Source organism: Rattus norvegicus, chromosome 6 (assembly GCF_036323735.1).
Source record: "Rattus norvegicus strain BN/NHsdMcwi chromosome 6, GRCr8, whole genome shotgun sequence".
In the NCBI taxonomy this organism is placed as follows: Eukaryota; Metazoa; Chordata; class Mammalia; order Rodentia; family Muridae; genus Rattus; species Rattus norvegicus.
In genome coordinates, this window is record NC_086024.1 from 74,362,320 (window position 1) to 74,373,377 (window position 11,058).

Sequence of the window (11,058 nt, forward strand, 5' to 3'; positions counted from 1 at the left end):
CAGGGTAAGTTGGTACCCATGGAGAGCCTTCCTTTCTCTGAGAAAAAGGAAGTGGGAAATGGGGAAGGACTTAGGGGTGGGACTGGGGGAAGAGGAAGGAGGGGGCTGCCATCAGACTGTAAAGTGAATAAATAAATTAATGAGGAAAATGTATCATCAGTGAGAAGGGCTGACTACCAAACAATAACACATGATAAAAACTCCAACCAAATGATTTATAAATTTTATGATAAACACTGTTTTATTTAACGTTTCATCAGGGAAAAAATTTGCCTAAATTTTGAAACAGGCAAAAGATTTAGGATTTTTTTAATGAGTTATTTTTCAGTTCTCTGGGACCAAAAGCTGTGTAGATGCTTTGTTTGGTAAATATGCAAATAATGTCTGTCAGAAGCCCACAGAAAACACAGAGTTCTGTTGGATATTAACTCCATTTGTTAATAACGAAGTTTAAACAAGTGACTCAGCAAATTCCCTATCACAGCTCTTCCTACTAATGAACTTTCTAACATCATACGGGTTCCCTCAGAAGTTACCAGATAAATTAAATCTTTCACCTGTGCCTACTCTGTTCTTCAGTAAAGATTATACCTTGGACTTTAGAAATTATATCTTAACATGTTATATGGGAACTATAGTGAAATAAATCAAGAACTTAGAAAGGAGAGAACTACAATGCTCAGACAATAAAAAAACTGTCTTGCTCATTTGAACAAACATCCTTTGTGATAAAGTTAGCACTGTATGTTAACTTACATGTTCAGCAAATGCTAACAAAGCATCATAAAATTTCTTTAGGGTTTTTTGACTTTTGAAGTAATTCTGAAGTTGTTCATTTGTTAAATAAGTGAACCAATGAAAGGCAAAAGTTACAAGGAATGACTAAACATACAAATATCGAGAGCTACTAAAATCTTTAAATAAAAAATATATTTTATCAGTATAAGAACAGATACAAGTGCTCGCTTCGGCAGCACATATACTAAAATTGGAACGATACAGGAGAAGATTGGCATGGCCCCTGCGCAAGGATGACACGCAAATTCGTGAAGTGTTCCATATTTTTTCACAGAAAAACACACATGGTATGCACTCATTGATAAGTGGATAGATATTAGCCCAAATGCTCGAATTACCCTAAATGCACAGAACACATGAAACTCAAGAAGGATGATCAAAATGTGAATGCTTCACTCCTTCTTTAAAAGGGAACAAGAATACCCTTGGCAGGGAAGAGAGAAGCAAAGATTAAAACAGAGACTGAAGGAACACCCATTCAGAGCCTGCCCCACATGTGGCCCATACATATACAGCCACCCAATTAGACAAGATGGATGAAGCAAAGAAGTGCAGACCGACAGGAGCCGGATGTAGATCGCTCCTGAGAGACACAGCCAGAATACAGCAAATACAGAGGCAAATGCCAGCAGCAAACCACTGAACTGAGAATAGGACCCCCGTTGAAGGAATCAGAGAAAGGACTGGAAGAGCTTGAAGGGGTTTGAGACCCTACATGAACAATAATGCCAAGCAACCAGAGCTTCCAGGGACTAAGCCACTACCTAAAGACAATACATGGACTGACCCTGGGCTCCAACCTCATAGGTACCAATGAATATCCTAGTAAGAGCACCAGTGGAAGGGGAAGCCCTGGGTCCTGCCAAGACTGGACACCTAGTGAACGTGATTGTGGGAGGGGGGCGGTAATGGGGGAAGGATGGGGAGGGGAACACCCTTTAGAGGAAGTGTGTCACTCAGGGTGGGCTTTGAGGTTTCAAATTCTCAAGCCACACCCAGTATCTCTTCCTGATGCCTGCCTTTCTGGATGTAGAACTCTCAGCTACCTCTCTCCAGCACCATGTCTGCCTGCCTGCCACTGTGCTTCCCATCATGAAAGTAACAGATTAAACCTCTGAATGTAAGCAAGCCCCAGTTAAATGCTTTCCTTTATAACAGTTGCTGTGATCATGGCATGTCTTTACAGCAAAAGAATGTTGACTAGGACAAATCATAAGCTAAGATTTGCATATGAAATATAACTTGTGATTTTTATTTTTCTGAGTTAGGGGTATCTTTCTTAATATTATGCTCTCCAGATCTGCCCATTTTTCTGTAGATTTTATTTTTCCATTCTTGTAGAACCAGCTTGGCAGGTCAATGACCTTAAGGCAGGTTCATCTTAAACAATGCTAAAGAGATAGAGGACCAGTCGTCCCTTAAGGAGACTGAATGCTTTCCCTTCTCAGAACTGCTGTTCCCTAGAGCAGTCCCTGCAAGTGGCCATGGGATTCTGTTGGATCTGTCCATCTGAGTTCTTGTTCAGAAAAGTTAACTCTTCCCTGGCTTTTTTCTTCCCTGTCTCTTTCTTCCTACCTGGCCAGCACCTAAGCTTCTGGGCTTCCTTACTCTTCCTCTAGGGCTTCCCCTCCCCGCTATGTGGCTATTAGACAGCATAGGCTGACCATTCCGGCTTACCTCAAGCAGAAGGGGTTTTTTCCCCTTTTATTCTTCATCCTCTTCTAGGAAGCTGCTGAGACTTACAATTTGCTTGCCCTGGAGTGTTTCTTGTTTGTTTGTTGTTTGTTGTTTTTTAATAGTAATAAAATTGTTCTCAGGCTTCTGTCCTCAAATACTTATATTAATGAGACCAAGAGATCCCAGAAGGGATTACAATTCCCTGGATATCATCTTTTGAGAAAAAGACTCCTCAAATTTTCTGAGAACAGAATCGCCTGTGACACCCATATCTCCCTGGAATCATCTCTGAGTGTTGGTTGATGGATGGCCCTGGAGTCTGCACTGAAATGTCCCCAGATGATGCAAAGACGCATAGCTAACTCACTGTAGATTAATGTATAACCCTGTACCAAGCAAAAATACGTAGAGTGAACCACAACCATAGAATGACATCGGACTTGGTTAGATGAAAAGCCCTTCCAGAGTATGTGGAAAGAGGATGGGAGGGACAACAACAATAAAAACATAAAAGGGGGAACAGCCAAACAAACGCTGTGAAAAAAAATAAAATCCTATAAAATTACCAGCAGTGTTAATAAATTGCTTTATCAATTAAATTGTTAACTAATGTGTGCTTTATTTTTTAATTGTATCACCTTGGGGGAAAGTATAGGCAATATTTTAGATCGTGGGCTATTATAGGTCATAAAACTAGTGGGATTTTATTACATGGTCTTCATTCCGTGGTCTGCCCTTAGCTACCGCATCTGCCTTTAAGTTTGTTGTTTTCAGAGCTGGCTTTCCAGACCAGTTTGTGAAGTTTAGCCACCCATGCGGCTACTAACAACTTGAAGCTTCGCGTTAGTCTGCCTTACCCGTTAATCCGCTACATCACAAATTTAGAGGTTTTAAATATCTACAGGTCGAAGAAGATAAAAGAATGTTTTGGGATTTTTTTGTTTTTGTTATTTTGGGGATTTTTGGGGTTTTTTTCCGCTTGATAATCAAATCTGGAAGAATAAAGGAAGTAGAGGACACGATTCTCAGTCCCCCTGAATTATGCTTTTCCATCTAAATAGGACTCTGGGGACAGCGCTCTCCCCTTTGTCTTCGCTTGCTCGCTAGCTTCAGCTACTGTTGTTTTCAGCAAGAATCCAAGAGAGACAGGAAGGACGGAAATTCAAACAGAATAACTAAACTATAATACCAAGATAATGTACTCCATCACTACACAACAGCAAACTGGAAGGCTGGATGTTGTTAGCCACAAAAAAAGAAAAGGACGCGTATTTCCACACTTTTGAAGGGTTCTTTGAAACGCCTGCAATCCAGGTAACCCATTTTCTGTCAGTGTGATTCTACATTCAAATTGTAAAGGAGTAATTAGACCTCACAGAAAGGAAAAGGGGAGGAGTGGGAGGGCCATCAAAACCCCAAAGCATGATGAAGGTGAGCCAATCAGAAAGCTGGCTAAGATCTCTATGGCCGGGCTTTCCCACTATGAGTACCGCCCAGTTTCTCATCCCAGCCTGGGCCTGAGGAGTTGAGGTAACTGGCTGCATGTATAATTCAGAACACCCTCCTCAGAGTGGTGGGGTGGTGGGGCGGGACTGGGGGGGGGGCGGTGAGGGGGCGGAGGAGAGGAACAAAGTAAGTAAAAGGCCTCAGTCCTTGAGATGATCTTCCACATACTTCAGCTAAGACTTTAGATCTGATCAGATGTATTTAACGAAGAAAATTACTTCTTACAGTTATTTTCTTATTATAATAAAGGTGTTTTAAGAATATTATTTATGAAATCTCTCTCTGTCTCTCTTGTCCTAGCCTAGCAAGCAAAACATGTTCCATTTATTTTTAAATGGAGTGAAAATTAGCCAGGTGTGTTAGATAAGCTTTCTATACACAGGTCTAAATATTGACAAAGGGAGATGTGTCACTGGAAAAATCATCAGCCTAGCAATTATCACGTTAGCATGGTAAGTGGAAAAAGATGCAAAACTTCCAAATGTGTCGATACGGGTTATTTCGTTTCCACTAGCTCCCAGCTATGCTGTGAATGTCAGCTCTTTAAGGCACACCGAGCAAGCCATGCAGCTTGAGAATTTCTCTTTGTGCATGAGAAAAGATCACAAGTTCCTGGGAAATGACTGATACTTCCAACTGCAGCTTCACAGAACCTAAGACCCAGGGAAGATGCAAATGGAGACAGAGGTGCTTTTTCTCAATTGTTTTTCTTTTTTTTTTTTTTTCCCTCTCTGTAAACTTTTTTTTCTTTTTTCTTTTCTTTTATTGGGTATTTTCACTCCCGCCAGCCTCCCTGCCCTGACATTCCCCTACACTGGGGGTGGGGGGGTCCAGGCTTGGCAGGACCAAGGGCCTCTCCTCCCATTGGTGCTACATATGCAGCCAGAACCATGGGTCAGTCCATGTGTACTCTTTGGGTAGTGGTATAGTCCCTGGGAGCTCTGGTTGGTTGGTATTCTTGTTCTTATGGGGTTGCAAGCCCCTTCAGCTCCTTCAGTCCTTTCTCTAACATCTCCATTGGGGACCTTGTTCTCAGTCCAATGGTTGGCTGTGAGCATCTGTCTCTGTAGCTGTCAGGCTCTGGCAGAGCCTCAAAAGAGACAGCTATATCAGGCTCCTGTCAGCATGCACTTCTTAGCATCTGCAATAGGGTTTGGTGACTGTATGTGGGCTGGATCCCCATGTTTGGCAGTCTCTGGATAGCCTTTCCTTCAGTCTCTGCTCCACACTTTGTCTCCGTATTTCATCCTGTGAGTATTTTGTCCTCCCTTCTAAGAAGGAATGAGGCATCCACACTTTTTTCCTTCTTCTTCTTGAGCTTCATTTGGTCTGTAATTTGTATCTTGGTATTCTGAGTGTTTGGGCTAATATCCACTTATCAATGAGTACATATCATGTGTGTTCTTTTGTGATTGGGATATTTTCTTGTTTCATCCATTTGCCCATGAATTTCATGACATCATTGTTTTTTTTTTTTAGTTCTTTTTTTTTTTTATTAACTTGAGTATTTCTTATATACATTTCAAGTGTTATTCCCTTTCCCGGTTTCCGGGCAAACATCCCCCTCCCCCCTTCCCCTTCCTTATGGGTGTTCCCCTCCCAACCCTCCCCCCATTGCCACCCTCCCCCCAACAATCACGATCACTGGGGGTTCAGTCTTAGCAGGACCCAGGGCTTCCCCTTCCACTGGTGCTCTTACTAGGATATGCATTGCTACCTATGAGGTCAGAGTCCAGGGTCAGTCCATGTATAGTCTTTAGGTAGTGGCTTAGTCCCTGGAAGCTCTGGTTGCTTGGCATTGTTGTACATATGGGGTCTCGAGCCCCTTCAAGCTCTTCCAGTTCTTTCTCTGATTCCTTCAACGGGGGTCCTATTCTCAGTTCAGTGGTTTGCTGCTGGCATTCGCCTCTATATTTGCTGTATTCTGGCTGTGTCTCTCAGGAGAGATCTACATCCGGCTCCTGTCGGCCTGCACTTCTTTGCTTCATCCATCTTGTCTAATTGGGTGGCTGTATATGTATGGGCCACATGTGGGGCAGGCTCTGAATGGGTGTTCCTTCAGTCTCTGTTTTAATCTTTGCCTCTCTCTTCCCTGCCAAGGATATTCTTGTTCCCCTTTTAAAGAAGGAGTGAAGCATTCACATTTTGATCATCCGTCTTGAGTTTCATTTGTTCTAGGCATCTAGGGTAATTCAAGCATTTGGGCTAATAGCCACTTATCAGTGAGTGCATACCATGTATGTCTTTCTGTGATTGGGTTAGCTCACTCAGGATGATATTTTCCAGTTCCAACCATTTGCCTGACGTCATTGTTTTTAATAGCTGAGTAGTACTCCATTGTGTTAATGTACCACATTTTCTGGATCCATTCCTCTATTGAAGGACATCTGAGTTCTTTCCAGCTTCTGGCTATTTTATATAAGGCTGCTATGAACATACTGGAGCACGTGTCCTTGTTATATGTTGGAGCATCTTTTGGGTATATGCCTAGGAGTGGTATAGCTGGGTCCTCAAGTAGTACTATGTCCAATTTTCTGAGGAACCTCCAGATTCCTCAGAATTGTGTGGTTTCCACAATCATTGTACAGCTTGCAATCCCACAACAAGTATTCCTCTTTCTCCACATCCTCGCCAGCATCTGCTGTCACCTGAGTTTTTGATCTTAGCCATTCTGACTGGTGTGAGGTGGAATCTCAGGGTTGTTTTGATTTGCATTTCGCTGACAACTAAGGATGTTGAGCATTTCTTTAGGTGCTTCTCAGTGATTCAATATTCCTCAGCTGAGAATTCTTTGTTTAGCTCTGTACCCCATTTTTAGTAGGATTATTTGATCAATTGTTTGTCTTATGCAGCACTTTTGGACTCCTCTTTCTTTGGGTTGTCTGACTGATTCCCACAGTTCTCATCACTCTTAACACCCCCATCATTTCAGAAAATAACAGGGAAGCCTACCAAATCAGATCACATCATCATATATCTGGTTCTAAGAAAATACAGCATCTCAATATTAATTTAATAATTTGTCTTTTTTTTTTGCACACTGTAGATTTTGATGAGCTGCACTTGAAGGTAAGAGAAAATGATACAGTTTGGTGTTAAGAATCAAGTATATCTAAGAGAGAATTCTAGAAACTTTAAAAAAAATCTGGGTTTTTTTTAATCACTAGGTAATTGAGTGACAAACTAGACCAGTGTTTCACCTGCATCCTACAGCCCCGATGGGGTTCAATAAACTCTACCCACAGTATCACACCTCAGCATCGGCAGGGAAAGATACAAAGGGGTCTGACTTTACCCCACCCTTCTGCCCTTCAGTGGATATGAAAATTAAGATTTATATCTTGACAGGATGTCAAACCACCTAGAAGATAAGCCTCTACGTGTGTCTATGACAAAGTTGCCAGGTTGATTTACTTGAGATGGAGAGCCACCTAACTGGATGGCATCCGTGGGCTAGCATCAAAAAAGCCAAGCAGAGGCATTTTTCTCTATTTGCTTCCTGACTGTGGATGCAGCGTGACCCTCTACCCCATGTGCCTGCTGCCACAATGACCTGTTCCTTCTGTGAACCAGAATAAACCCTTCCTTCTTCAAACTGCCATCATCATCATCATCATCATCATCATCATCATCATCATCATCATCATCAACTTTGTCATAGGAATAAGAAATGTTAACTGTGGTGGTTTGCATTTGCTCGGCTCAGGAAGTGGCACTATTAGGAGGTATGGCCTTGTTGGAGGAAATGTGTTACTGTTGGGGGTGGACAACGAGACCCTCCTCCTAACCATGTGGGAGCCAGTCTTCTCCTGTTTGCCTTCAGAACAAGATGTAGAACTCTCAGCTCCTCCTGCACTATGCCTGCCTGGATGCTGCCATGCTTCCCGCCTTGTTGGTAATGGACTGACCCTCTGAACCTGGAAGCCAGCCCCAGTTAAATGTTGTCCTTTATAAGAGTTGCCTTGGTCATGGTGTCTGTTTACAGCAGTGGAAACCCTAACTATGACAGTAACTAATACAAACAGTAACTTGGGAATTTGACCTTCCCCCTAAGTTGGTTATAAGACCTTCACATACCTTCAGGAGGAAAGGATAGCACTCAGAGAATTTCACAAGCAGGCTATGAATAAGTGCCCCACGCCAGTTTATTACCATTAAAGTATGCCAATTATATACTCATCTAAATCACATTGTCCCATAACCACCCATTTTCTTCATCGTTCTTCACATAGAAATGTAGAGCTTTCCTCGCTTCTTTGGGTCTTCAGACTCTGTGTCATAAAATTCATATTAAACAATCTGTTACTATCTCTCCTTGTTAATCTGCCTTTTGTTTTAGGGAACCTCAACTCTAAAACTAACAACAGGGAAGAAAAGCTCTATTTTCTGTCTGATACCCTCAATGACACATTGTGGTCATTTTTCTTTCTCCTTTTTCTATTCATGCCTTTCTCCTCTCTATGAACTCCATGGGTCGTGTGTGCCTGGACCACTTCTCTGTTTCTTGCTTGCTGTCTGTCCATGCTTATTATGCTAACTACTCCTCCCCTGACTTCACCCACTTCCAAGATGCAAGCTTCACAAAATCCATACAAATCTCCAGGTGCTTTTTGGTGTCTAAGAGACATTGCACTCTACACTTGGGCTCTTCATATGCACATATGTGTATTGCACACATGTACACTACTTCATGAAGTCCCATTTTGTTTTAACCTCATCTTTTAATCTAATGGCTATTCAGGTTCAGAAAAATGATACTCCCAATAGCTGTTGCTTTGATATTCTGAGTCACCTTTTATCTGCTTTGAATTCAAGACCTGTGGTGCTGCCTTGATTTTCCTATCCCACACAGGGAGCAGCTTTCTGCAGAATCCCCGGACTTATCCATCAAGATGCATCAAAGAAGCCACACAATTGCCTTTAGTTTCCTTGCTGAAATTCTAATAGCCAGAGAAGATCGGGCTGGTATTAGGAAAATAAAGACATATCAGGACAGACTTTTATCATCTACCACTGTCTTCTGCCTTAGTTCTACTCAGTATGCTAAAGTAAATAATTATTCACAAGCTGATGTCTGTTCTGTCGACCCCAAGGGCTTTTTCTAGGCTGCTGTATGTTCTCTAAGTCCACTGATGTTCTCTAAAAATCATTTACAGTCTCCCTCAAATTTGTCTGTATTCTCTGTTCTTTACCTACCCTTTAGAAAGAGGTCTGTAAGCTTCTGAATCATGTTGTGCTCATGGGTAATTTAAACCTCGTAGTGGCTTCTGAGCATGGTAATAAATGGGGATGTTTTTGCTCTGTGAATCTCTTTGCTGTCTATTCATTCCGGTGACCTTTAAGAACAGATAAAGGGATTTTCTCCTCCACGCAACGCCCTTCGTGTTGTAGCCACTTACTGAGCCTTATGTTTTTATCACCTTGTCTCTCCCCACCCACTTTGCTTAAATTTTTCTCTTAAGGGTCACAATTGCCTCATCAGAATCTAACAACACTGGAGGATGCTCAACTCCACAAGCACTTAGTTAGCAAAACCTGTCTCCTTTTTTCGACACTGGTACACTGCATGAGTTCTTCTGACTAGTGTGTCTCACTCCTCTCATTTCCAGGATGTACAAATCTTCATGCTTTTTTTTTCTTGACTTGAGCCTTTCAATTTGGCTATACTTTGACCATTGTCAGAGCCTCAGGCCTCAAGACTGAAACTTCCATTTCTGACACCAACCTATCACAAGTGAGAAATCACGCTGTCAAATGTGTACTTATCCTCTCCACTAAAATGCCTTCACTAGCAGCTCAAATCTACTGTATCTAAAATGAGTGCAACACCAGTCTACCTCTCCAGCAACTATTGCTTGCAGAACTCCCAGTCAGACCGCTCTGAATTCAGTGTATGGTATCATGAACTCCTGACTCCATTCCCCAGGCTTATCCCCATGTTCCATAAACAATCTATGTAGAGGTCAAGTCTTCCACTCAGATGGTCTTCCGTCCTTTTGCCACCACACATGATCAAGCCAATATCTTTATTTTTATAGCATCTGTGTGATTCGGAGTCACCTAAAGAAGTAGAGCATATACAAAATTCTGAAAGGAGATCTACTAGGTTGGGTTACACGGCCCCACAACATCTTTCTACAAGCTAGAATTTTAGAGAAATCAATAGTTCCTCTGCCCTCCAAAAAAGACTAGGGGCTTTGTGAAAAGTAAGGGACAATGGTGCGACCCCTGTAGGAGGTTGAAGGCTTCAAAGATACCTGGAGGGTCACTGCCATAAGCTTACATCCAAAACTGAAAGACCTTGGATCAAGCTCACTGGCAGTGACAGGAACATGGGAAAGGGACCCATTTAAGAAGGATGGAGCCCATGTGGGCATAGAAAAGCTGTTCTGTTGCTTTTCTTTTGTAAGTACTAAGTTATAGTACTACATAATTCATGATACAACTTATTGCATGGTGCCCCCAACCCCACATTGGTCACTGCCTTCTCTTATCATATTGTGTTAGGCACATTCCAGTGGGGTTTTTTGTTTTGTTTTCCTTCTTTTCTCATCAGGGTGTTCAGACATATATGTATATATATATCAGCTTAGCATTTGATATAGTAGAAAGAGCCTATTACAGTTTCAAAATACTACCAAGGCATAGTGTTTTAACCATCAGGAGACAAGGCTACCAAGATATAGCTGTGGGTTTTCTTGGTTAACTCAAATCTAACTCATTGCCTAACCAGGTCAGGAGCAACCTAACCACAAAAATTACATAGCTTTATATAATAGCTCTCCTTTGTAGTTTGTGTCTGCCTAACTATTTACCCTAACAATTACAGAGAAGGAAAAATATGTGCATATCATATGTCTGAAAATAACTTGTATCTGGTGTGTGCGTGTGCATGTGTGTGTTCTTACAACTCATTAAGAAGCAAAATACTAAACTAAAAATAGCCAAAGAACTTAAATAAACAATACAAATGACTAATAAAGATATTGTTAATGTTATTGGTCCTTTGAGAAATATAAAACCACAGTGAATAGCATAACCACACATTAAAATTGCCAAGGTGACCATCTTAGAAAA

At 41.6% G+C, this 11,058-nt stretch overlaps 1 non-coding gene across 1 annotated transcript; it reads left to right on the forward strand.

The window, feature by feature from the left end:
• Positions 1-958: 958 nt before the first annotated feature.
• On the forward strand, positions 959-1,066 carry LOC120093284 (U6 spliceosomal RNA). The gene has a single exon (XR_005486393.1). It is a non-coding gene; the product is annotated as a U6 spliceosomal RNA (small nuclear RNA).
• Positions 1,067-11,058: the final 9,992 nt, after the last annotated feature.